Here is a 26,698-nt window from a genome sequence, read left to right on the forward strand (position 1 = left end):
GTAGTCCTCGTTAGATGGTCTACGGACCTAAACATATTTTTTGTTATTTTTGGTGTTCTTTATAATACCTTGATGTTTGATGAATAGATTAAGGACCTTGATAAGTGCCACATGTGTGGCATGAACATATGACAATTTTAAATGTTTTTGATGGCAAGAGCACTATCTGATCGAACCTATTTATGCGAACGTAGGAACTTTTAGTTGGTAACTTTCTTTTTGGATGACAAGTTTCAGGTTTTTTTTTTTTGGTTTGTTTTTTTTTTTTCGAATGGAACTTTAGTTGTAAAAAAACGTCATGCCGGAGTGTTTCGTGCTTCCTGCCACATCATGTGGCATTTATCATTTGGGTAGATTAAAAGTTTCCTAAAAAAAGTACCTGATTGCACGCCCTCGGAGTACATGTATGCTAGCAATGGGCGGTCAAGGGCACAGTCAACAAGGAGGACCTCAACCTGGTTTTCTCTCCATGTGAAAGCGAACCAGTTTCCTCCTCGGTACCATTGCCTAATTATCATCTCGGAATACGGATGGGCTCTCGTCTCTCCAGCTTCCACGTCCACATTCTGCCTATATATGTCAGTGAGAGGAGAAGCGAGTTTTGGTGGCGATGGATGCTGGTGCCTCTAGCAAGAGACGAGTAGGAGCCCCAGCTGAGGGGGAGAGCAGCGGCAAGAGGCAGAATGTCAGCATGGGGATGGACGCCCTCGACTGCCCCGTCTGCTTTCATCCCCTCCGACCTCCCATATATCGGTACATACATGTGCATATATTTAGTTATCTGTCTCTCAAAGTTCAGATGAAACAGAAAATTATGATTAAATAACCATTGGATAGAAGGCTACTTGTTGCTAAAAACAGTTTATTGTGAAAGCACAGAATGGAGTCGCTGAGATCTCGTTTTCGTAGAGAATTAATTAGGACACTAAGAGTTTGATCGAGACTGAAACTGTTAGCAGTTATGCACACCGATTTCTAGCCCGCAGCTGTTCCCTAGTAGGCTATATATGGAATTATGGATCAGGGGCAGATGATATATTACATCTCTAATAGCATTATGTTTGGTCTGCTCCCCTTTGGAGTTGTATATCGATCACACTAAAACTTCACAAGTTCAGACTTACAGACTAGCATGTCGCATGGACCAACACGAGCCCCTACATGAATAGTTGCATAATTTTATGTGGTACTTGACTTATCATGTTGCTATTGTAGTACTTCATTCAACACTTATTTCCGTTAAAAAAGTTTCTCTCACTTATGCTCCTTCCTGTTTGTCCCAGTGTTCTGTGGGGCATTTCATATGCTCCTCTTGCCGTCCGAAGCTCGTGCGCAACAAGTGTCACTTATGCTCCGCTGAAACTACCTTCCAGCGCTGTTTAGGGATGGAGCGTCTCATGGAATCGGTCGCGGTCCCTTGCTCCAATGCCAAATATGGACGCACTGAGAAGCTCACTTACTACCAGAAAGATGAACACGAAAAGGCATGCCCGAACACTCCATGTTTCTGCCCGGGGTCCAGCTGCAGCTTTGCAGGGGCAACAGATGCCCTCCTTGACCATTCACTACCGGAACAGGGTGCTACCCCGACGGCCAAAACAATGCCGACGGCCACCGTCGGGTTCCTCGGAGATATGCCGACAGCCTGGTCCTGGCCGTCGGCGTATCCAGGCCGTCGGGTTAGACGGAGCTAAGCCGACGGCACCCGTCGGCATAGAACGGCCGTCGGCCTATCTGCAAGTACGCCGACAGCTGCCGTCGGCTTACAAGGGCCGTCGGCATAGTGGTGGGCCCGGCCACCCCGCTGTTGACGAGCGGCTAACGTCGTCAGAGCTATGCCGACGGCCAAGGCGGGGGGCCGTCGGCATAGGTCCGCACGCCACGTCACCGATCCGGGCCGCACCGTTCAAAAACATATGCCGACGGCTGCCGTCGGCATATCTGCCACGTCAGCGATCCGCGGCCCGCCGCCCGCCGCCTAAAACCTGGCCGTCTCTATGCCGACGGCATAGCCGTCGTATGCCGTCGGCATAGGTAGACTTTTTTTTCATATATATTTTTTAAGCTTTTTTATGTATTATTATATCAACTAACATGTAGCATGTTAAATATAAACATACATATGAATATATATGTAGTTTGTATTTTTTTCATATATTATGAATATATATATATATATAGTTTGTATTTTTTCGAGCACGTTAATAATGTGCGGTCATGTTCTTTTGAATATAGATCATTATATTTTATTAAAATCAAAAACAGCTATGCCGACAAAAGTTTTGTGGCGGTTGCAAACGCCCGACACCCGTCTCCAGAGTGTGACCCCCCTCACGTCCGCGGTGTGCCCCCCTCATGGACGGCGCCGACACCTGGAGGGGGGAAACGGACGCGTCGGGTCTACACGGTGGATGTAGCTGTGGGTTTGGCCCGGATGTTGCTCCCGGGTGTCCCTACGGGCCGACCTGACACAACCGGGTGCAGAGGTCCACTGGTCAAAGCCCGTCCGTGGGAAGTCAAAAGGCTAGATCTCGTGGTCAACCGCTTCACGGTTAGGCGGGACGGGGGCCCTGGGGGGTAGCAATGCCACCGGAGCATCGTACCGGACCCTCATACATGGGAGGTGGTGTTGTTGTTGAGGAATGCAGTAATTTCAAAAAATTTCCTACGCACACGCAAGATCATGGTGATGCATAGCAACGAGAGGGGAGAGTGTTGTCTACGTACCCTCGTAGACCGCAACGGAAGCGTTGAACACAACGTAGAGGAAGTAGTCGTACGTCTTCTTCCCGATCCGACCGATCCAAGCACCGTTACTCCGGCACCTCCGAGTTCTTAGCACACGTACAGCTCGATGACGCTCCCCGGGCTCCGATCCAGCAAAGCTTCGGGGATGAGTTCCGTCAGCACAACGGCGTGGTGACGATGATGATGTTCTACCGACGCAGGGCTTCGCCTAAGCACTACAACGATATGACCGAGGTAGGATATGGTGGCAGGGGGCACCGCACACGGCTAAGGAACGATCACGAGGATCAACTTGTGTGTTCTAGGGTGCCCCCCTTCCTCCGTATATAAAGGATCCAAGGGGGGGTGCGGCCGGCCATAGGAGGCGCGCAGGAGGAGTCCTACTCCTACTGGGAGTAGGACTCCCCTCCCTTTCCTTGTCCAACTAGGAGAGGTGGAGGGAGAAAGGAAAGGGGGGGCGCCGCCCCTCCCTCCTTGTCCAATTCGGACTAGGGGGAGAGGGGGCGCGCGGCCTGCCCTGGCAGCCCCTTCCTCTTCTCCACATTAGGCCCATGAGGCCCATTAACCCCCCGGTTGCTCCGGTTTTATCCGATACTTCTCCGGAACCCTTCCGGTGTCCGAATATAGTCATCCAATATATCAATCTTTATGTCTCGACCATTTCGAGACTCCTCGTCATGTCCGTGGTCACATCCGGGACTCCGAACTAACTTCGGTACATCAAAATGCATAAACTCATAATAACTGCCATCATAACGTTAAGCGTGCAGACCCTACGGTTCGAGAACAATGCAGACATGACTGAGACAAATCTCCGGTCAATAACCAATAGCGGGACCTGGATGCCCATATTGGCTCCTACATTTTCTATGAAGATCTTTATCGGTCAGACCGCATAACAACATACGTTGTTCCCTTTGTCATCGGTATGTTACTTGCCCGAGATTCGATCGTCGGTATCCAATACCTAGTTCAATCTCGTTACCGGCAAGTCTCTTTACTCGTTCTGTAATACATCATCTCGCAACCAACTTATTAGTTGCAATGCTTGCAAGGCTTATGTGATGTGCATTACCGAGAGGGCCCAGAGATACCTCTCCGACAATCGGAGTGACAAATCCTAATCTCGAAATACGCCAACCCAACATCTACCTTTGGAGACACCTGTAGAGCTCCTTTATAATCACCCATTTACATTGTGACGTTTGGTAGCACACAAAGTGTTCCTCCGGTAAACAGGAGTTGCATAATCTCATAGTCATAGGAACGTGTATAAGTCATGAAGAAAGCAATAGCAACATACTAAACGATCAGGTGCTAAGCTAATGGAATGGGTCATGTCAATCAGATCATTCACCTAATGATGTGATCCCGTTAATCAAATAACAACTCTTTGTTCATGGTTAGGAAACATAACCATCTTTGATTAACGAGCTAGTCAAGTAGAGGCATACTAGTGACACTAAGTTTTTCTATGTATTCACACATGTATTATGTTTCCGGTTAATACAATTCTAGCATGAATAGTAAACATTTATCATGATATAAGGAAATAAATAATAACTTTATTATTGCCTCTAGGGCATATTTCCTTCAGTTGTTGCATGTTGAAAGAGGCGACATGCATCTCAGGGGCGTGGCCCCCCTAACGGACGGCGCGGCCGCCGGCACCTGGACGGGGAAAACGGACGCATCGGGTCTACACGGAGGGGATGTAGCTGTCGGTTTGGCACGGATGTTGCTCCCAGGTGTCCCTCTGAGCTGACCTGACACAACCGGGTGGAGAGGTCCACTGTTCAAAGCCTGTCCGTGGAAAGTCAAAGGGCTAGATCTCGTGGTCAACCGCTCTAGGGTTAGGCAGGACAGGGGCCCTGGGGGGGGGGGTAGCAATGCCACTGGAGCGTCGCACTGGCCCCTCATACATGCGGGGTGGTGTGGTGGCATGTCCGAAGAGGCGGCACGCGTCTCCGGGGTTTGGCCCCCCTCACGGACGGTGCCACCGCCGGCACCTGGAGGGGGGAAACGGACGCGTCGGGTCTACACGGAGGGGATCTTGCTATGGGTCTGGCCCGAATGTTGCTCCAAAGTGTTCCTATGGGCTGACCTAACACAACCGGGTGGAGAGGTCCACTGGTCAAATCCCGTCCGTGCAAAGTCAAAGGGACAGATCCCGTGGTCAAACGCTACAGGGTTAGGCGGGACGGGAGCCCTGGGGGTAGCAATGCCACCGGATCATCGCACCGGGCCCTCATACATGCGGGGTGGTGTGGTGGCATGTCCGAAGAGGCGGCACGCATCTCCGGGGCGTGGCCCCCCCCTAACGGACGGCGATGACACGGTAGTAGCCATTCTGCGGTAATGATGCGGCGTGCATATTATTAAATACTCGGAGCACGATAAAATCATGAGTTTTTTTGCACGACGTGGGCACATGTGCTATTGGAACGATAATATTTTTTTCATTATTTTTGGTGACGAAGAAGTATCCGAAAAATTCCCTCTACGCGGATTGCCCTTCGCGCGTCTATGGCTGTGGCCGGCGGCCGCCGGGGGCTAGCATGCCGCCAAATCTTGGGTAGGCGGCCTCTCACAAGTTTGGAAGTGTTGTGGTGGTTGCAAACGCCCGTCACGCATGTCCGGGGTGTGCCCCCCCTAACGGACGGTGCCACCGCCGGCACCTGGAGGGGGGAAACGGACGCGTCGGGTTTACACGGAGGGGATCTTGTTGTGGGTCTGGCCCGGATGTTGCTCCAAAGTGTTCCTATGGGCTGACCTAACACAACCGGGTGGGGAGGTCCACTGGTCAAAGCCCGTCCGTGCAAAGTCAAAGGGCTAGATCCCGTGGTCAAACGCTACAGGGCTAGGCGGGACGGGGGCCCTGGGGGTAGCAATGCCACCGGAGCGTCGCACCGGGCCCTCATACATGCGGGGTGGTGTGCTGGCATGTCCGAAGAGGCGGCACGCGTCTCCGGGGTGTGCCCCCCTCACGGACGGCGGCGCCGCCGGCACCTGGAGGGGGGAAACGGACGCGTCGGGTCTACACGGAGGGGATCTTGCTGTGGGTCTGGCCCGGATGTTGCTCAAAAGTGTTCCTATGGGCTGACCTAACACAACCGGGTGGAGAGGTCAACTGGTCAAATCCCGTCCGTGCAAAGTCAAAGGGCTAGATCCCGTGGTCAAATGCTACAGGGTTAGGCGGGACGGGGGCCCTAGGGGGTAGCACTGCCACCGGAGCATCGCACCGGGCCCTCATACATGCGGGGTGGTGTGGTGGCATGTCCGAAGAGGCGGCACGCATCTCCGGGGCGTGCCCCCCCCTAACGGACGGCGATGACACGGTAGTAGCCATTCTGCGGTAACGATGCGGTGTGAATATTATTAAATACTCGGAGCACGATAAAATCATGAGTTTTTTTGCACGACGTGGGCACATGTGCTATAGGAACGATAATATTTTTTTCATAATTTTTGGTGATGGAGAAGTATCCGAAAAATTCCCTCTACGCGGATTGCCCTTCGCGCGTCTACGGCTGTGGCCGGCGGCCTCCGGGGGCTAGCATGCCGCCAAATCTTGCGTAGGCGGCCTCTCACAAGTTTGGAAGTGTTGTGGTGGTTGTAAACGCCCGGCACGCGTGTCCGGGGTGTGCCCCCCCTCACGGACGGCGCCGCCGCCGGCACCTGGAGGGGGGAAACGGACGCGTCGGGTCTACACGGAGGGGATCTTGTTGTGGGTCTGGCCCGGATGTTGCTCCAAAGTGTTCCTATGGGCTGACCTAACACAACCGAGTGGGGAGGTCCACTGGTCAAAGCCCGTCCGTGCAAAGTCAAAGAGTTAGATCCCGTGGTCAAACGCTATAGGGCTAGGCGGGACGGGGCCCTGGGGGTAGCAATGCCACCGGAGTGTCGCACCGGCCCTCATACATGCGGGGTGGTGTGCTGGCATGTTTGAAGAGGCGGCACGCGTCTCCGGGGTGTGCCCCCCCTCACGGACGGCGCCGCCGCTGGTACCTGGAGGGGGGAAACGGACGCGTCGGGTCTACACGGAGGGGATCACGGAGGGGATCTTGCTGTGGGTCTGGCCCGGATGTTGCTCCAAAGTGTTCCTATGGGCTGACCTAACACAACCGGGTGGAGAGGTCCACTGGTCAAATCCCGTCCGTGCAAAGTCAAAGGGCTAGATCCCGTGGTCAAACGCTACAGGGTTAGGCGGGACGGGGGCCCTGGGGGTAGCAATGCCACCGGAGCGTCGCACCGGGCCCTCATACATGCGGGGTGGTGTGGTGGCATGTCCGAAGAGGCGGCACGCGTCTCCGGGGCGTGGCCCCCCTAACGGACGGCGATGACACGGTAGTAGCCATTCTGCGGTAACGATGCGGCGTGATATTATTAAATACTCGGAGCGCGATAAATCATGAGTTTTTGCACGACGTGGGCACATGTGCTTAGGAACGATAATATTTTTCATAATTTGGTGATGGAGAAGTATCCGAAAAAATTCCCTCTACGCGGATTGCCCTTCGCGCGTCTACGGCTGTGGCCGGCGGCCTCCGGGGGCTAGCATGCCGCCAAATCTTGCGTAGGCGGCCTCTCACAAGTTTGGAAGTGTTGTGGTGGTTGCAAACGCCCGGCACGCGTGTCCGGGGTGTGCCCCCCCTCACGGACGGCGCGCCGCCGGCACCTGGAGGGGGGAAACGGACGCGTCGGGTCTACACGGAGGGGATCTTGTTGTGGGTCTGGCCCGGATGTTGCTCCAAAGTGTTCCTATGGGCTGACCTAACACAACCGGGTGGGAGGTCCGCTGGTCAAAGCCCGTCCGTGCAAAGTCAAAGGGCTAGATCCCGTGGTCAAACGCTACAGGGCTAGGCGGGACGGGGGCCCTGGGGGTAGCAATGCCACCGGAGCGTCGCACCGGGCCCTCATACATGCGGGTGGTGTGGGGTGGTGTGCTGGCATGTCCGAAGAGGCGGCACACGTCTCCGGGGTGTGCCCCCCCTCACGGACGGCGCCGCCGCCGGCACCTGGAGGGGGGAAACGGACGCGTCGGGTCTACATGGAGGGGATCTTGCTGTGGGTCTGGCCCGGATGTTGATCCAAAGTGTTCCTATGGGCTGACCTAACACAACCGGGTGGAGAGGTCCGCTGGTCAAATCCCGTCCGTGCAAAGTCAAAGCGCTAGATCCCGTGGTCAAACGCTACAGGGTTAGGCGGGACGGGGGCCCTGGGGGGTAGCAATTGAAGGAAATATGCCCTAGAGGCAATAATAAAGTTATTATTTATTTCCTTATATCATGATAAATGTTTATTATTCATGCTAGAATTGTATTAACCGGAAACATAATACATGTGTGAATACATAGACAAACTTGGTGTCACTAGTATGCCTCTACTTGACTAGCTCGTTAATCAAAGATGGTTATGTTTCCTAACCATGAACAAAGAGTTGTTATTTGATTAACGGGATCACATCATTAAGTGAATGATATGATTGACATGACCCATTCCATTAGCTTAGCACCCGATCGTTTAGTATGTTGCTATTGCTTTCTTCATGACTTATACATGTTCCTATGACTATGAGATTATGCAACTCCCGTTTGCCGGAGGAACACTTTGTGTGCTACCAAACGTCACAACGTAAATGGGTGATTATAAAGGAGCTCTACAGGTGTCTCCAAAGGTAAATGTTGGGTTGGCGTATTTCGAGATTAGGATTTGTCACTCCGATTGTCGGAGAGGTATCTCTGGGCCCTCTCGGTAATACACATCACATAAGCCTTGCAAGCATTGCAACTAATGAGCTAGTTGCGAGATGATGTATTACAGAACGAGTAAAGAGACTTGCCGGTAACGAGATTGAACTAGGTATTGGATACCGACGATCGAATCTAGGGCGAGTAACATACCGGTGACAAAGGGAACAACATATGTTGTTATGCGGTCTGACAGATAAAGATCTTCGTAGAATATGTAGGAGCCAATATGGGCATCCAGGTCCCGCTATTGGTTATTGACCAGAGATTTGTCTCAGTCATGTCTGGATTGTTCTCGAACCGTAGGGTCCGCACGCTTAACGTTATGATGACAGTTATTATGAGTTTATGCATTTTGATGTACCGAAGTTAGTTCGGAGTCCTGGATATGATCACGGACATGACGAGGAGTCTCGGAATGGTCGAGACATAAAGATTGATATATTGGATGACTATATTCGGACACCGGAAGGGTTCCGGAGAAGTATCGGATAAAACCGGAGCACCGGGGGGTTACCGGAACCCCCCGGGGGGTTAATGGGCCTCATGGGCCTAATGTGGAGAAGAGGAAGGGCTGCCAGGGCAGGCCACGCGTCCCCTATCCCCCTAGTCCGAATTGGACAAGGAGGGAGGGGCGGCGCCCCCCCTTTCCTATTCTCCCTCCACCTCTCCTAGTTGGACAAGGAAGAGGGAAGGGGAGTCCTACTCCCGGTGGGAGTAGGACTCCTCCTGCGCGCCTCCATAGGGCCGGCCGCACCCCCCCTTGGATCCTTTATATACGGGGGCAGGGGGCACCTCTAGACACACAAGTTGATCCACATGATCGTTCCTTAGCCGTGTGCGGTGCCCCCTGCCACCATATTCCACCTCGATCATATCGTTGTAGTGCTTAGGCGAAGCCCTGCGTCGGTAGAACATCATCATCGTCACCACGCCGTTGTGCTGACGGAACTCATCCCCGAAGCTTTGCTGGATCGGTGCCCGGGGAGCGTCATCGAGTTGTACGTGTGCTAAGAACTCGGAGGTGCCGGAGTAACGGTGCTTGGATCGGTCGGATCGGGAAGACGTACGACTACTTCCTCTATGTTGCGTCAACGCTTCCGTTGCGGTCTACGAGGGTACGTAGACAACACTCTCCCTCTCGTTGCTATGCATCACCATGATCTTGCGTGTGCGTAGGAAAATTTTTGATATTACTGCGTTCCCCAACAGTGGCATCCGGGCCTAGGTTTTCTGGTTTGATGTTATATGCACGAGTAGAACACAAGTGAGTTGTGGGCGATATAAGTCATACTGCCTACCAGCATGTCATACTTTGGTTCGGCGGTATTGTTGGATGAAGCGACCCAGACCAACATTACGCGTACGCTTACGCGAGACCGGTTCTCCCGACGTGCTTTGCACAAAGGTGGCTTGCGGGCGACAGTTTCTCCAACTTTAGTTGAACTGAGTGTGGCTACGCCCGGTCCTTGCGAAGGTTAAAACGGCATCAACTTGACAAACTATCGTTGTGGTTTTGATGCGTAGGTGAGATTGGTTCTTGCTTAAGCCCGTAGCAGCCACGTAAAACTTGCAACAACAAAGTAGAGGACGTCTAACTTGTTTTTGCAGGGCATGTTGTGATGTGATATGGTCAAGACATGATGCTGAATTTTATTGTATGAGATGATCATGTTTTGTAACCGAGTTATCGGCAACTGGCAGGAGCCATATGGTTGTCGCTTTATTGTATGCAATGCAATCGCGATGTAATGCTTTACTTTATCACTAAGCGGTAGCGATAGTTGTGGAAGCATAAGATTGACGAGACGGCAACGATGCTACGATGAAGATCAAGGTGTCGCGCCGGTGACGATGGTGATCATGACGGTGCTTCGGAGATGGAGATCACAGGCACAAGATGGCCATATCATATCACTTATATTGATTGCATGTGATGTTTATCTTTTATGCATCTTATCTTGCTTTGATTGACGGTAGCATTATAAGATGATCTCTCACTAATTATCAAGAAGTGTTCTCCCTGAGTATGCACCGTTGCGAAAGTTCTTCGTGCTGAGACACCACGTGATGATCGGGTGTGATAGGCTCTACGTTCAAATACAACGGGTGCAAAACAGTTGCACACGCGGAATACTCAGGTTATACTTGACGAGCCAAGCATATACAGATATGGCCTCGGAACACGGAGACCGAAAGGTCGAGCGTGAATCATATAGTAGATATGATCAACATAGTGATGTTCACCAATGAAACTACTCCATCTCACGTGATGATCGGACATGGTTTAGTTGATTTGGATCACGTGATCACTTAGAGGATTAGAGGGATGTCTATCTAAGTGGGAGTTCGTAAATAATTTGATTAATTGAACTTAAATTTATCATGAACTTAGTACATGATAGTATCTTGCTTGTTTATGTTTGATTGTAGATAGATGGCTCGTGCTGTTGTTCTGTTGAATTTTAATGCGTTCCTTGAGAAAGCAAAGTTGAAAGATGATGGTAGCAGTTACACGGACTGGGTCCGTAACTTGAGGATTATACTCATTACTACACAGAAGAATTATGTCCTGGAAGCACCGCTGGGTGCCAGGCATTTCTGATATTATATGTGGATGACATATTACTGATTGGAAATAATATAGAATTTCTGGATAGCATAAAGGGATACTTGAATAAGAGTTTTTGAATGAAAGACCTCGGTGAAGCTGCTTACATATTAGGCATAAAGATCTATAGAGATAGATCAAGACGCTTAATTGGACATTCACAAAGCACATACCTTGACAAAATTTTGAAAATGTTCAAAATGGATCAAGCAAAGAAAGGGTTCTTGCCTGTGTTACAAGGTGTGAAGTTGAGTCAGACTCAATGCCCGACCACTGCAGAAGATAGAGAGAAAATGAAAGATGTTCCCTATGCTTCAGCCATAGGCTCTATCACGTATGCAATGCTGTGTACCAGACCTGATGTGTGCCTTGCTATAAGTTTAGCAGGGAGGTACCAAAGTAATCCAGGAGTGGATCACTGGACAGCGGTCAAGAACATCCTGAAGTACCTGAAAAGAACTAAGGATATGTTTCTCGTATATGGAGGTGACAAAGAGCTCATCGTAAACGGTTACGTTGATGCAAGCTTTGACACTGATCCGGACGATTCTAAATCGCAAACCGGATACGTGTTTACATTAAATGGTGGAGCTGTCAGTTGGTGCAGTTCTAAACAAAGCGTCGTAGCGGGATCTACATGTGAAGCTGAGTACATAGCTGCTTCGGAAGCAGCAAATGAAGGAGTCTGGATGAAGGAGTTCATATCCGATCTAGGTGTCATACCTAGTGCATCGGGTCCAATGAAAATCTATTGTGACAATACTGGTGCAATTGCCTTGGCAAAGGAATCCAGATTTCACAAAAGAACCAAGCACATCAAGAGACGCTTCAATTCCATCCGGGATCTAGTCCAGGTGGGAGACACAGAGATTTGCAAGATACATACGGATGAATGTTGCAGACCCATTGACTAAGCCTCTTCCACGAGCAAAACATGATCAGCACCAAGACTCCATGGGTGTTAGAATCATTACTGTGTAATCTAGATGATTGACTCTAATGTAAGTGGGAGACTGAAGGAAATATGCCCTAGAGGCAATAATAAAGTTATTATTTATTTCCTTATATCATGATAAATGTTTATTATTCATGCTAGAATTGTATTAACCGGAAACATAATACATGTGTGAATACATAGACAAACTTTGTGTCACTAGTATGCCTCTACTTGACTAGCTCGTTAATCAAAGATGGTTATGTTTCCTAACCATGAACAAAGAGTTGTTATTTGATTAACGGGATCACATCATTAAGTGAATGATCTGATTGACATGACCCATTCCATTAGCTTAGCACCCGATCGTTTAGTATGTTGCTATTGCTTTCTTCATGACTTATACATGTTCCTTTGACTATGAGATTATGCAACTCCCGTTTGCCGGAGGAACACTTTGTGTGCTACCAAACGTCACAACATAAATGGGTGATTATAAAGGAGCTCTACAGGTGTCTCCAAAGGTAGATGTTGAGTTGGCGTATTTCGAGATTAGGATTTGTCACTCTGATTGTCGGAGAGGTATCTCTGGGCCCTCTCGGTAATACACATCACATAAGCCTTGCAAGCATTGCAACTAATGAGCTAGTTGCGAGATGATGTATTACAGAACGAGTAAAGAGACTTGCCGGTAACGAGATTGAACTAGGTATTGGATACCGACGATCGAATCTCGGGCAAGTAACATACCGGTGACAAAGGGAACAACGTATGTTGTTATGCGGTCTGACCGATAAAGATCTTTGTAGAAAATGTAGGAGCCAATATGGGCATCCAGGTCCCTCTATTGGTTATTGACCAGAGATTTGTCTCAGTCATGTCTGCATTGTTCTCGAACCGTAGGGTCCGCACGCTTAACGTTATGATGACAGTTATTATGAGTTTATGCATTTTGATGTACCGAAGTTAGTTCGGAGTCCCGGATATGATCACGGACATGACGAGGAGTCTCAGAATGGTGGAGACATAAAGATTGATATATTGGATGACTATATTCGGACACCGGAAGGGTTCCGGAGAAGTATCGGATAAAACCGGAGCACCGGGGGGTTACCGGAACCCCCCGGGGGGATAATGGGCCTCATGGGCCTAATGTGGAGAAGAGGAAGGGGCTGCCAGGGCAGGCCGCGCGCCCCCTCTCCCCCTAGTCCGAATTGGACAAGGAGGGAGGGGCGGCGCCCCCCTTTCCTATTCTCCCTCCACCTCTCCTAGTTGGACAAGGAAGAGGGAAGGGGAGTCCTACTCCCGGTGGGAGTAGGACTCCTCCAGCGCGCCTCCATAGGGCCGGCCGCACCCCCTCCTTGGATCCTTTATATACGGGGGCAGGGGGCACCTCTAGACACACAAGTTGATCCACGTGATCATTCCTTAGCTGTGTGCAGTGCCCCCTGCCACCATATTCCACCTCGATCATATCGTTGTAGTGCTTAGGCGAAGCCCTGCGTCGGTAGAACATCATCATCGTCACCACGCTGTTGTGCTGACGGAACTCATCCCCGAAGCTTTGCTGGATCGGAGCCCGGGGAGCGTCATCGAGCTGTACGTGTGCTAAGAACTCAGAGGTGCCGGAGTAACGGTGCTTGGATCGGTCGGATCGGGAAGACGTACGACTACTTCCTCTACGTTGCGTCAATGCTTCCGTTGCAGTCTACGAGGGTACGTAGACAACACTCTCCCCTCTCGTTGCTATGCATCACCATGATCTTGCGTGTGCGTAGGAAATTTTTTGATATTACTGCGTTCCCCAACAGCAATGCCACCGGAGCGTCGCACCGGGCCCTCATACATGCGGGGTGGTGTGCTGGCATGTCCGAAGAGGCAGCACGCGTCTCCGGGGTGTGGCCCCCCTCACGGACGGCGATGACACGGTAGTAGCCATTATGCGGTAACGATGCGGCGTGAATATTATTAAATACTTGGAGCGCGATAAAATCATGAGTTTTTTTGCACGACGTGGACACATGTGCTATAGGAACGATAATATTTTTTTCATAATTTTTGGTGATGGAGAAGTATCCGAAAAATTCCCTCTACGCGGATTGCCCTTCGCGCGTCTACGGCTGTGGCCGGCGGCCTCCGGGGGCTAGCATGTCGCCAAATCTTGCGTAGGCGGCCTCTCACAAGTTTGGAAGTATTGTGGTGGTTGCAAACGCCCGGCACGCGTGTCCGAGGTGTGCCCCCCCTCACAGACGGCGCCGCCGCCGGCACTTGGAGGGGGGAAACGGACGCGTCGGGTCTACACGGAGGGGATCTTGTTGTGGGTCTGGCCCGGATGTTGCTCCAAAGTGTTTCTATGGGCTGACCTAACACAACCGGGTGGGAGGTCCACTGGTCAAAGCCCGTCCGTGCAAAGTCAAAGGGCTAGATCCCGTGGTCAAACGCTACAGGGCTAGGCGGGACGGGGGCTCTGGGGGTAGCAATGCCACCGGAGCGTCGCACCGGGCCCTCATACATGCGGGATGGTGTGGTGGCATGTCCGAAGAGGCGGCACACGTCTCCGAGGTGTGCCTCCCTCACGGACGGCGCCGCCGCCGGCACCTGGAGGGGGGAAACGGACGCGTCGGGTCTACACAGAGGGGATCTTGCTGTGGGTCTGACCTGGTTGTTGCTCCAAAATGTTCCTATGAGCTGACCTAACACAACCGGGTGGAGAGGTCCGCTGGTCAAACCCCGTCCGTGCAAAGTCAAAGGGCTAGATCCCGTGGTCAAACGCTACAGGGTTAGGCGGGACGGGGGCCCTGGGGGGTAGCAATGACACCGGAGCGTCGCACCGGGCCCTCATACATGCGGGGTGGTGTGGTGGCATGTCCGAAGAGGCGGCACGCGTCTCCGGGGTTTGGCCCCCCTCACGGACGGCGCCACCGCCGACACCTGGAGGGGGGAAACGGACGCGTCGGGTCTACACGAAGGGGAGAGGGCCGTCGACATAGTTGCCCTTATCCATCCGGTCGCACCCTCCACCACTCATTCCTCCCCTGTGTGTGGTTTCGGGAGAGGAGAGGGCCGAGCGGTTAAAAAAAATAAAAAATCTATATGTAATTATAATACATAAAAAAATTAAAAAGGAAAAATATAACTATAAAAAATTAAAATCTATATGAAATAAAAAAAGGATAGATATAACTATAAGAAAACATTAAAAAATTTATATAAAAAATAAATGAAAATAAAAAAGAAAAAAAAGAAAAAAAATATATGCCTACGGCTAAGCCGTCGGCATAGGTGCCACGTAGCGTCCTCTTCTATGCCGACGGCATAGATCCACCTTATCCATTCACGGTCGACCGCCTCCACTCATTCCATCTCTCCCCCGACCCCGACCTGCGCCGTCGTCGCACCCCCCGACCCCGACATGCGCCGCCGCCGCACATCCTTCCCCGACCTGCCGCCGCCGTCGCACCTCCCACTCCACCACGCCCCTTGCCGCCGCCGCACCTCCCACTCCACCCGCGTCGCCGCCCCCGCCTCCACACCCGCCGTTGCCGCCGTCTCCACCCGCCGTCGCCTCGGCCTTCTCCCGACCCCGCCACTGCCCCGGCCTCCCCCGACCTCGTGCTGCCCCGGCCTCCCCGGACCCCGCCGCTGCTCCTGCAGCCGGCCGCGGCTCCGTCCCTCCCATCCCCAACCGCCCCTGCCTCACCATCCCCTCCACCGCCGCGCCCCCTGCCACGCCCCTCTCGGTGAGCTACATTTTTTTTTGCATTTTTTGCTACTGTTGGATGGATGAATGAATGCATGGATGGATGTTGGATGTTAGATTGTTAGGTTAGATGATGATCTTGTCATTTGAGATCTTGTCATTTGGATGTTAGATGGATGTTGGATGTTGGATGTTAGATTTTATCATGATGATCTTGTCATTTGAGATGTGCTCCAAAATTGGTATAAAATGAGTGATTATTTTTTATCATGATGATCTTGTCATAAAATTGAACCGGACAAAATTTGACACTTGACAAAATATGAATTTTTTTCATAGTTTTAAGTGTCAATGCTTAATGTTAAGTAGCTATGTGAGATGTGCTACAAAATTATGATAGGATGAGTGGTTATTTAATCATGATGGTCTTGCTAAAAAAATTGAAGGACAAAATTTGACACTTGACGAAACATGATTTTTTTTCGTAGTTAAAAGTATAAATGCTTAATGTGAGGTGATGACCTAATTTTTTTTCACTCGGTGTAATTAACAGGATTTGTGGTGTTCCGTCTTCGTGGAGTGATTGTCGACGTTGGAGGTGTTGGTCCACGATCGTCCCTCTCCTTTGATCGACTACATCGGAGGGTGAGCAACAATTCCATGACCTCGTCCACTTTTTTTTCCATGTCACTAGATTAAATTTTCACATCAAGTCACGTAACCTAGGTCTCCCGTCCGAAAGGGTTGCATCGATAAATATGCATTCAATTGCATATTTATCACCGCAGCTCTTTCGGATTGTCCAGCGCTTTCCACGGACAGCCCGAGGATGTGTAGATTGGGTACGTTGTTCATGCTCTACCCCGTTCCGAGACAGGATTTTGGTGGCGCCTCCCTATTGTTCTCCGGATGCACATTCTCTCGGCATTTTGCCGAGACATGTATTTGGAGAACAGCGGGGAGGTGCTGCCGAAATTTTGTCTCGGAATGGGGTAGAGCATGGACAACGTACTCAATCTACACATTCTCGAGTGGGATTAGGACCCATCTTTACCTATTAGAGATGTAGGTGGATTAAATGTCGTTTCTCGTCAACCTTGTAAAAAATAAAATATTGATGTGAGTAATTTAAATGAATCCTTAATTTTGTTGTGTGGCTTCCAATAAAGCAGATATGGCAAATAATCAGTGGATGTATAGTGGGTTTTTCCATCGGAATCAAGTAACAACAGAGTGGGTCGAGAAAACTGATGTGTTTTTGAAAGAGATATTCCGTAGTCCAATGAGGATGGTGCCAGAATGCCCGTGTGCCAAATGTAAGAGACGTATCCGCAGAGATAAGAGTGAGATGACTAAGCACCTTCGCACGCATGGATTTATGCCCAACTTTGATATGCCGATAAACTTTGCCCCGCGGGCCATGGTAGAGAGGATGTGATACGACAACGCATCGCTGGTTGTGAGGACGATGGGGTTAGAGACATGCTAGATGATGTCTTTGCTGCACAGCCGACACCTCCGTCACATTCAGCGAATGAACCAGAGGAGCCGGAGGAAACCGCAAAGGCCTTCCTGAAAATCTTGGCCTCGTCAGAGAAACCTCTCTATGAGGGTACCAAGCTGTCTGTGCTGGATGCCATCTCGCAACTGATGGCAGTTAACGCTGAGTACGGTTGTAGCCGAGGTTGCTTCGAAGCATTTCTGGGAGTATGGGCTAACAGCCTGCCTGAGGGCCATGAACTGCCGAAAACCATGTACGCTACGAAGAAAATCATGAAGGCGCTCTCCATGGACTATGAGAAAATACATGTTTGTCCAAAGAATTGCCTTTTATTTAGGCATGAGTATGCGGATGACAAGTACTGTAGGAAGTGCGGTTCCTCTCGGTATATTGAGGTGGTCGATAAGCATGGTCAAAAGCAGCAGCTAAAAATCCCTGTGAAGGTTCTTCGGTATCTTAATTTTATAAAAAGACTGCAGCGCCTTTTCATCACCGAGGAGTCTGCCAAAATGATGAAGTGGCACAAGGAAGGGAAAAGGTATAATCCAAAAAAAATAGTACATCCATCAGGAGGTGAAGCATGGAAGTCATTCGATATAGAGTACCTGGAGGAAGCAGCCGAGGCTGGGAATGTCAGAATTGCTATAACAGGTGATGGGTTCAATCCATATGGTATGTCGTCTAATCCATACAGCTGTTGGCCCATATTTGTTATTCCGCTCAATCTCCCTCCCGGCGCCATAATGCAACGCAAGACCATGTTCCTGTCGCTTATAATTACGGGGCCTGAATATCCGGGGAAGAATTTGAGTGTGTTTATGCAGCCATTGGTGGATGATTTGCACCATTCTTGGTACTTCCCGAGGTTGACATACGACCGGCATCTGCAGAAAAATTTCTTGATGAAAGTTTGGCTACAATATTGCATGCATGACTTTCCCGGTTATGCCCTGTTCTGCGGATGGTGTACAAGTGGAAAGATGCCTTGCCCAGTGTGCATGCAGGCCTTTATTTTCATTTGGCTGAAGAAGGGTGGCAAGTATGTTGCATTTGACCTGCATCGACAGTTCCTCCCTCCAGACCATCCTGATAGGGAAGACAAGAAGAACTTCACAAAAGGCAAAGTTGTCCATGAAGTAAACGAGATTCCAACGTTTTCTGGTGCGGATGTGCTTGCTCAGCTAAAAGCTCTTAAGCCTGCCGGTGAAGGGAAAGGCAAAGGCAAAGGCAAAGGCAAAGCCACAGGCGAAGACGAGGGCGAGGGCAAAGGAAAAGGAAAAGGTAAAGGGAAATTTTTGAAGGATATGGTGAGACGCACAACTGGACTCACATTACCCCCTTCACGCAGCTTCCCTATTTTAAGGACCTCAAACTTCCATACAACATAGACGTGATGCACACCGAAAAGAATGTCGCAGAGTCCCTTTTTCGCACGATCCTCAACATTCCTGATAAGACAAAGGATAATGTTAATGCTAGAGTTGATCAACAGAATATTTGTGATAGACCACGTCTACACATGCAGCCTCCCACAGGCAGTCGAAAATCTTGGTTCAAGCCAGATGCTGACTTCGTACTTAAAAAGGATCATAAGATGGAGGCATTCAAGTGGCTGAAACACGTCGTGAAGTTCACTGATGGTTATGCGTCGAATATAAGTAAGGGGGTCAATCTTTCAACGGGCAGAGTGACCGGGCTCAAGAGTCATGACTATCATGTATGGATTGAGCGGATTATGCCGGTGATGGTTCGGGGCTATGTTCCCGAGCGTGTCTGGCGTGTGCTTGCGGAGTTAAGCCATTTCTTCCGCACGCTTTGTGCTAAAGAAGTATGTCTTGAGAAGATAAAAGAAATGCATAAGAAGGCGCTGGAGTTGATATGCAAGCTAGAGAAGATCTTCCCGCCAGGCTTCTTTACTCCGATGACACATCTCATTTTGCACCTCCCGAACGAGGTATTGTTGGGGGGCCCTGTGCAGAATCGTTGGCAGTACGGCCCTGAGAGACAGAACAAGCATCTGAGACAGAAATGTGGAAACAAAGCTAAGATTGAAGCTTCCATAGCTGAGGCAGTTATCCTAGAGGAGGTGGCAGACCTCAGGATAGCCTATTATCCGGACCATGTTCCCACGTTGCACAATAAGGTGTCTCGATACAATACAGAAGAACCCAAGTATAAACCCAAGTTGCCTCTATTCATCGGGCAAGGTGGTAGGGCTGGATGCTCGAAACCTTATCTCATGCCACGAGATGAGTGGGAGGATGTCATGTTCTATATCTTGCACAACATCAAGGAAGTTGAGGATGAGTGGATGAGGCAATACCTTAGCACCATTCTTTGAGTCAATTCGTTATGTTCACTTTGCCTAGTTCTTATACCGCTTTTCTTATTGTAGTCGATTCGTTGAAGAAGAATGGACGGGAATGCTGCCTCCTACTGAAGCGGAGGCACTTGCTCTTCTCCAAAAGGGTGCTGATGGAAGGAAAAATTTCGTTGCGTGGTTCATGGAGAAAGTAATTTTTCACACTTTCAATTAAACTCATGCACCCTATAATTTCAATTAAACTCATGCACCCTATAATTTCAATTAAACTCATGCACCCTATAATTTCAATTAAACTTGTAGGGAAATGATCCGAACGAATCAATGGATGAAGAATTGAGATGGGTTTCTATGGGTTTTGATCCTGTCGTCATGACATGCGAAAAGTATGATGTGAATGGGTATCGCTTCCATACAGAGGAGCACCAGAACAGTCGGCCTGATCCCAAAACCATAAATACCGGAGTCTTCACTGAAGGAGATAATAAAGTAGATTACTACGAAAGGGTAGGAAAAATATACGAGCTTACATTCAAACGTGGCCGCGAACACCTAAGTCTCACTGTGTTCAAATGCCGATGGTTCGACCCCAAAAAGGGTCTGAGACATACGCCTTTTGTTGGTTTAGTTGAAGTTAAACCATCAACCGTCTATGCCGGAGCTGATCTCTTTATCGCCGCTACCCAGGCCACACAAGTATATTATCTGCCTTACCCATGCCAGAAAGAGTACCTAAAGGGTTGGGAAGTTGTGTTCAAGGTGTCGCCGCATGGTAAGCTACCGGACCCGACGATGATGATTACTACAACATAAACCCCATGACATACGAGGGAGTGTTCTATCAAGAGGAACATGATGACGTGGTCCGAAACAACGAGGATGATGACTTGGGTTATGTTGACCTGAACCCAAACGACGACGACGCACGGATTGATGGTGAGGTATTTGTGAATCAAAGAGACATAATTATGCTTGAAAAGTTAAATGAAGACGCTGACGATGAGGAAGAGCCTCCACCTCCGTCAGACAACGAAGAAGATATGCGTGATAGTGATGATGAGACCGGTCCACAAATAGATTACAATAGTGATGATTCATATGGGTTCTAGAAAATGTAAGTTCTTTTAATGATCATTACAATAGTATGCTTAATGTGCTCTTTTGGTATTAATGTTTTTCCTGTATGCTTGTTTAATTGATATCCTTACTAATTGTTTATTCTCTTCTCAATGCAGGTTTGCTAATCATGGGCAAGTCCAGCGGCGCCAGTTTCCTCAGTAAATTTAAAGGACTTACTCGGAGTGGACGAGCCCACAAGGTTCCCTCCTGACTAAGCGAGGATGACACCTCACAGGGAGGTGGAGGGGTCGGGGTAGGAGACCCTAGAGGAGGAGGCGGTGGGGGGGAGAGCCCCTAGAGGAGGTGGAGGTGGGGGGAGAGGCAACCGGGGCAAAAAACTCCGGGCCGTGTCCAAAATAGGAGGGTCTTCTTCGATGCCCTCCTATACACAGGCACCTTCTGAGTCTGAGGAGGAGGAGTATGTTCCTGATGGCGAGGAGGAGGAGGCCGAGGAGGAGGGTGAGGAGGAGGCCGAGGAGGGTGGAGGGGAGGTTGATCCCGAGTTGTGGGGTGACTTGCCACCGGGTGCTCCGCAGGGGTGGCTGCATGGTAATGCCGGACTACCTACACCACCTTCTATCGAGGAGCACAAGTGGCTCATTGAACCTGTGGGGACAGAGTAAGTGCCTCTCAATCATATTTTCAACACATGACAACATTTTCTTATTGTACACATGGCAATCATTTGATTCTTTTGCAGAAACTGGATCCTTCACGGAAAGGGCCGTAAACCGAACGGCCTTATCACTGTCCTGTTGAAGGAGTTTTGGCCTGGCCTATTCTGCCCGCGGCCAGACAGGGACCCGCAGCTGCGGGTTTTGGCCACGAGCTGGGCCCACTACGAGGCTTAAAGCAACGCGGAGTACAGGACGGCCGCTAAGGCCGTGATCACCAAATTTTGGGTAAGTTCTCTTCTGAATCACTTGTCTTCAGTTTCGTTCATAGTTTATCATTGAATCACTCAAGTCATGCCTTGTTTGCTTCTGGTTTATGCATGATTGTAGCAACTCTATAGAGTTCTTGACGAGCACAAGGCCAGAGCCGACGTGGTCTTGCTTGCGGCTGCGAAGAAGAAAGCTCGTCAGTTGCATTACGAGGTGCGCTGGGTTGCCATCTCACAGTACTACCACTACTACCTGCACCAAAAGATGACCAAAACTCAAGCGCAGAAGCTACGACTTACCTTGAGCAGGGAGCAGTTCATGATGGTAACTATTACTAACTTTTCATTGTTTCAAGCAGTCAACTATATGTTTCGTGCTCACATGTCATGCTTCCAAAATTTGCATAGGTTGTTCCTCGTTGGTGCTATGGAAGGCATGACGGATGGGCGAGTTTGGTGGATAGGTGGCTCGGCGCCGATGCAGAGTTTGCTGCCAAGAGCATCAAGGCCCAGGCTAACCGTGGAGCCGACGGGACACACGACCAAGGAAACAGGAACCACTGGGGCTTCAAGGCCATGAAGGTATATCTATGTGCATGATGCATTTTTGTTCTTCTTTATCGTCACGTTCTTATGTATGGCTAACTTCTATTTGACGTTGTAGGAGGACAAGTTGAAGAGGACGCTCTCAGACATGGAGTTGTGGAAGCTGGCCCGCGAGCGGAGTCATCGCAAGGAGGGCGAGAGCCAGTACTGCGGCAAGACCGAGGAGCACCTGGGGTCTTACATTCATCACTATCAGGAGTTGCATCCGGATGTTCCTGTTGCTGAGGTCGCCCAGTCTCAGATCGACGACACAGCGGTGGTGGCCATCCAGGGGAAGAAGAATGGCCGGTATCCGTGTTTCGACGGCTTGATCACTCCTTCGATCTCGTACACACAGCTTCGGGGTACCAACCCGAGCTAGTTAGAGAGTACGGGGCGTTCACAGACTCCCTTAGCCCGCCAGCATGCTGTAAGTACTTCCTCTTTATCTTTTTCTATCTAGCATTCTAAGTTTATTTTTAGCATTGCTCACTTAGAAACAACCTAAATTATGTAGGCATATAAGGAGTTTGTCGAGCATAGGAATCTCGAGGTGCGGGAGTACATGAAACGAGTGAAGGAAAACGATGATTACAACCATCAGATGATGACGGTTAGTTTTGCCCTCTTAAAACCAAGCTAAATTTTTGCACTTTCATTCCTTCTGATCTTCTAGTTTGCTTGTTTAACTAACATTCAGGCTATGTTGGCGTCTTGGAGTAACCGCACGGATCCACCACAAATGGGACCCCCACCACCACCTGCGGGAGAACCCCCACACGTGCCCACATTCGATGAATGGGTGGCACTAGGCAGTGATGGTCCGGTTAGTACATTTGCCTAACTACTGGCAAACTAGTTCTCGTTCATTCAACACTATCATATCATATTTACCGTTAGAATCTTTTCTGAAACATGTAGGGTACAGTGGCTCGACTCCTGCTCCGTCGACCCCAGTCACTCCGATCTGGCAGAGTGGTGGTGGTCGCGATGGCGGTTTTGGCGGAGGTGGTGGTGGTTTTGGCGGAGGTGGTGCTTTTGGCGGAGGTGGTGGTTTTGGCGGAGGTGGTCTTGCTTGATGATTCCGTGCATGTGGCCATCGTGCCATGCCTTTCATATTCCTACTTTTACGATGTTTCATGTCTTGCACTACTTTTATGTTCATGAACTTCCGTCGGTGATGATCTTTAGATGATGTGATGAACTTGAGTATGTTTAGATGATGATGGTGAACTTGAGTATGTTTAGATGATGAATTGTCATATTTCTGCATAATTTCATATTGTTCTGTTTTGAAATGCTGTCAAATGAATTGGAAAAGAGAAAACAGGGAAAATAAAAAAATAAAAAAAACTATGCCTACGGCAAAGCCGTCGGCATATATAAGCCCAGGAGTTACCAGGGCTCGCCACGTGGCATATCTATGCCGACGGCTTTGCCGTAGGCATAGCTGGAAATCTATGCCGACGGCAAAGCCGTCGGCATAGATTCATCTATGCCTACGGCAGCCGTAGGCATAGCCCTGCCACCAGGAGTACCACGGGTTGCCATGTGGCAGAGATATGCCGACGGCAAAGCCGTCGGCATACCTCTGCCACGTGGCGTTTCGTGATTCGTCAGCGCTTTTGACGGCGCCGTCCGTTGCCGTCAGACGAAAAACACTGCCGACGGCTAAACTATGCCGACGACTGACGTCAGGCCGTCGGCATAGGCTCCTATGCCGACGGCTATACTATGCCGACGGTCTGACAAGACTACGCTGACGACATCTACGCCGACGGGCCTATGCCGACGGCAACCGTAGGCATAGATCTATGCCGACGGCCTAGGGGCCTATGCCGACGGCCCGTGGACGTAGGCATAGTCCGCGAGTCCGGTAGTGATTTCTCCTCCCAGCACAAGTGGCCGTCTACAACCATCAAATACTCTGAAGATGTAATGTTCCGCCTAGAACCAGGCTTACACTTTCTGTGTACCAAAGACAGACAAATTTTCCTTCTCAACGTGGTACTAGAGCCAGTCGGGCATGCCATCTCTGTTGTCAGCATCGAACCTAAACCTACAAACTACAAGTTCATGTGTAACCTGTCCTATGGTTCCTTTCTGACCGTCTATTTTCGAAGTTCAACTTACTTACGAGTTACGAAGCTCATCCTTGTCTGATGGGCTACCGAAGGGATACAACTTAATTCTGCCCAAGGATGAGATAGCTGATGATGGAAAGACTACCTTTCTTACGTTCTCCATTGATGATCCTAATCCTAAAGTAAAGGCGCGTGAGCCCATATGTCTGAAACCAGTACGTGGTGTATGGTTGAAGTGGCAAGGTTCAGCGTGGACCTTCGTGGCCTTCACTGTCTGCGTTTCACGACTTGTATATGCTAAGAGGCTTTATGATCCCAGACTCTGCTTCGTAGTTGTTTCGATGAAGTGCACTCTGTTTTGGTGTTCCAGTTCATGTAAGGAATGTTTTCCTGATTTAGGAGGCGCCGGATCATATGTTCGATGCTGTGAAAATTGTGACACCACCGTCCACCATGAAACCGCATCTTGAAGTACTAAGTGACCATTTGGTTCTGTTGGCTGATCCAATCTTTGTTGTTTGCTGCTTTAAAGTCATGCCATGGACCAAACTGCTCAGGGAACATAAATTGCTGTGTCCAGTTGAAACGAGTGAAATGGGTTACATTGATCATGTAAGTGTACTTGGGCATACATTTTAAATGCTCATTGTTGGATACGCTGTCATCTTTTTGGTTGGTGTTCAAAGATAAAACTTGTCAATTTTTTGAACCAAATTTTATGTTAAATTCATATAAAAGAAGAGTAGTTGAATAATGAGTTTGTCTAAAATACACAATCAATTTGAGTGTATGCTGTGGCAATCTTAGAAACATAAAACACAAATAAGATTTGATTGGAAAATTTGAACTAACTTCCAAGTAGATTCTTTGCCAGAAATAGCAAAAAAGGCTCAAATTATGAAAAGGAAAAAATTATCCAACCCCCCCCCCCCCCCCCCCCCCCCCCCCCCCCCCCCCCCCCCCCCGCTTTCTTCAGCACGTACTCCAAAGTCGGGTCATCAGTCCCCTCTCACTTGGGAAATTTAAATATTTCATGCTGATCATCTAGCTTTGCAACATTGCCACCTTTAAGATAGACTTCTGAGGAGGAGTTGTCGTCGGTTGGCAAGAGTTCCTCTAAACTATTGGCTGACAGGCGAACGCTGCGGTGCTATGCGGTAGCTATTTATCAAGAAGTCCATTTTCAGAGAGTGAAAGAGGATGTGCATGTGCTTTTTCAGTAGAGAAAATAATTGTGTTACATTCATGCCAAGTAGTGATATTGCTGTAGATATCTCTTTTCCCATTCAACCATAGCACCACAAAGAACTTTATACCGCGAACCAACCTGTGGTTGGGTGGTTAGGAGGACAATGGCAACTCCAGCCCACCGAGGTGCTCATAAGGGTAGAGTGTACGTGTGTGCATTCATAGGATGAGTGTATGCGCGCATATATGAGTGTTTGCGTCTGTACTGTGTTAAAAAAACTTTCTACTGGTTCCGCCACCTAGCGCCAGCGGAACCCGTCATCATTCACCTTTTTGGTGACTTGGATTTAGAGAACTTCCATTGGCTCAACCATGTTGATATTGCTCTTCTGCCCAAGAAAGATGAGGCTATCAAAAAGGGCATTGTTCATGTGTTTTGGGCTAGGCCGGGCCGGCTTGGGCTTTACAAAGCCCGTCCGAAACAAAGCCTGGCCCGGAGAATGCCAGGTTTAATCAGAAACTTTGATGTTCTAAAAAAAGTCAGAAACTTTGCCCGTCGTCTCTAGAAAAAGAAAAAGGCAGCCTTGCTTTTCATGATGGGCATTCGCAAGGCTTTTGATTCAGTTTGATGAGACTACATCTTTGATCTCCTGTAGAGAAGGGGGGTTCCCGAGTCGGTTTAGGGATTGGATGGCCGGCTTGCTAAGATCTCGAGAGAGAATTGCAATGTTAATTGAGAAACTGTCTGCCGCCCCACCCACCTTGGGGTCTCATTGTGACCCATCTCAAAAAATTCACGAGGGCATTGCGGTTGCGTTGGCCATGGCTTGAGTGGACCGACCCGAGCAAGTCGTGGGTTGGCATGGGTAACCTTTGTGATGTCGCGGACACGAAGCTCTTCTTCACCTGTACCCGCATCACCATCGACAGTGAGACCGAAAGACATTGCACCCCTCCAAGAGGAAGAAGTGGATGGTTCGCCAGGCCTTTGTTGAGAATGCGTGGACCTCGAGCCTTTATTCAAGTACGTTGAGCTTTGGATGAATGTGGAGATTTTTCCTTCTAGCCTATATTCAAGTACAGCTTTGGACCTCGCAAAAAAGTAGGAACATTCTCGCATATATGTCCAGATCAAGGATGAATGTGGAGGATGCCATTTCTTGGAAGTTCACACAAGTGGTATCTACTCGGCCAAGTCGGTGTACAAGGCACAATTCCACGGTGCCACACTCACATAAATCTTAATATGTGAAATAAGTCTACCGGACAAAG

The 26,698-nt window shown here is 49.5% G+C and overlaps 1 pseudogene; it reads left to right on the top strand.

Moving 5' to 3' along the window:
* The first annotated feature begins 610 nt into the window (after window positions 1-610).
* On the top strand, window positions 611-24,708 carry LOC125546504 (annotated as a pseudogene).
* The last annotated feature ends 1,990 nt before the right edge of the window (window positions 24,709-26,698 follow it).

This window comes from Triticum urartu, chromosome 3 (genome assembly GCF_003073215.2).
Source record: "Triticum urartu cultivar G1812 chromosome 3, Tu2.1, whole genome shotgun sequence".
NCBI classification, from domain to species: Eukaryota; Viridiplantae; Streptophyta; class Magnoliopsida; order Poales; family Poaceae; genus Triticum; species Triticum urartu.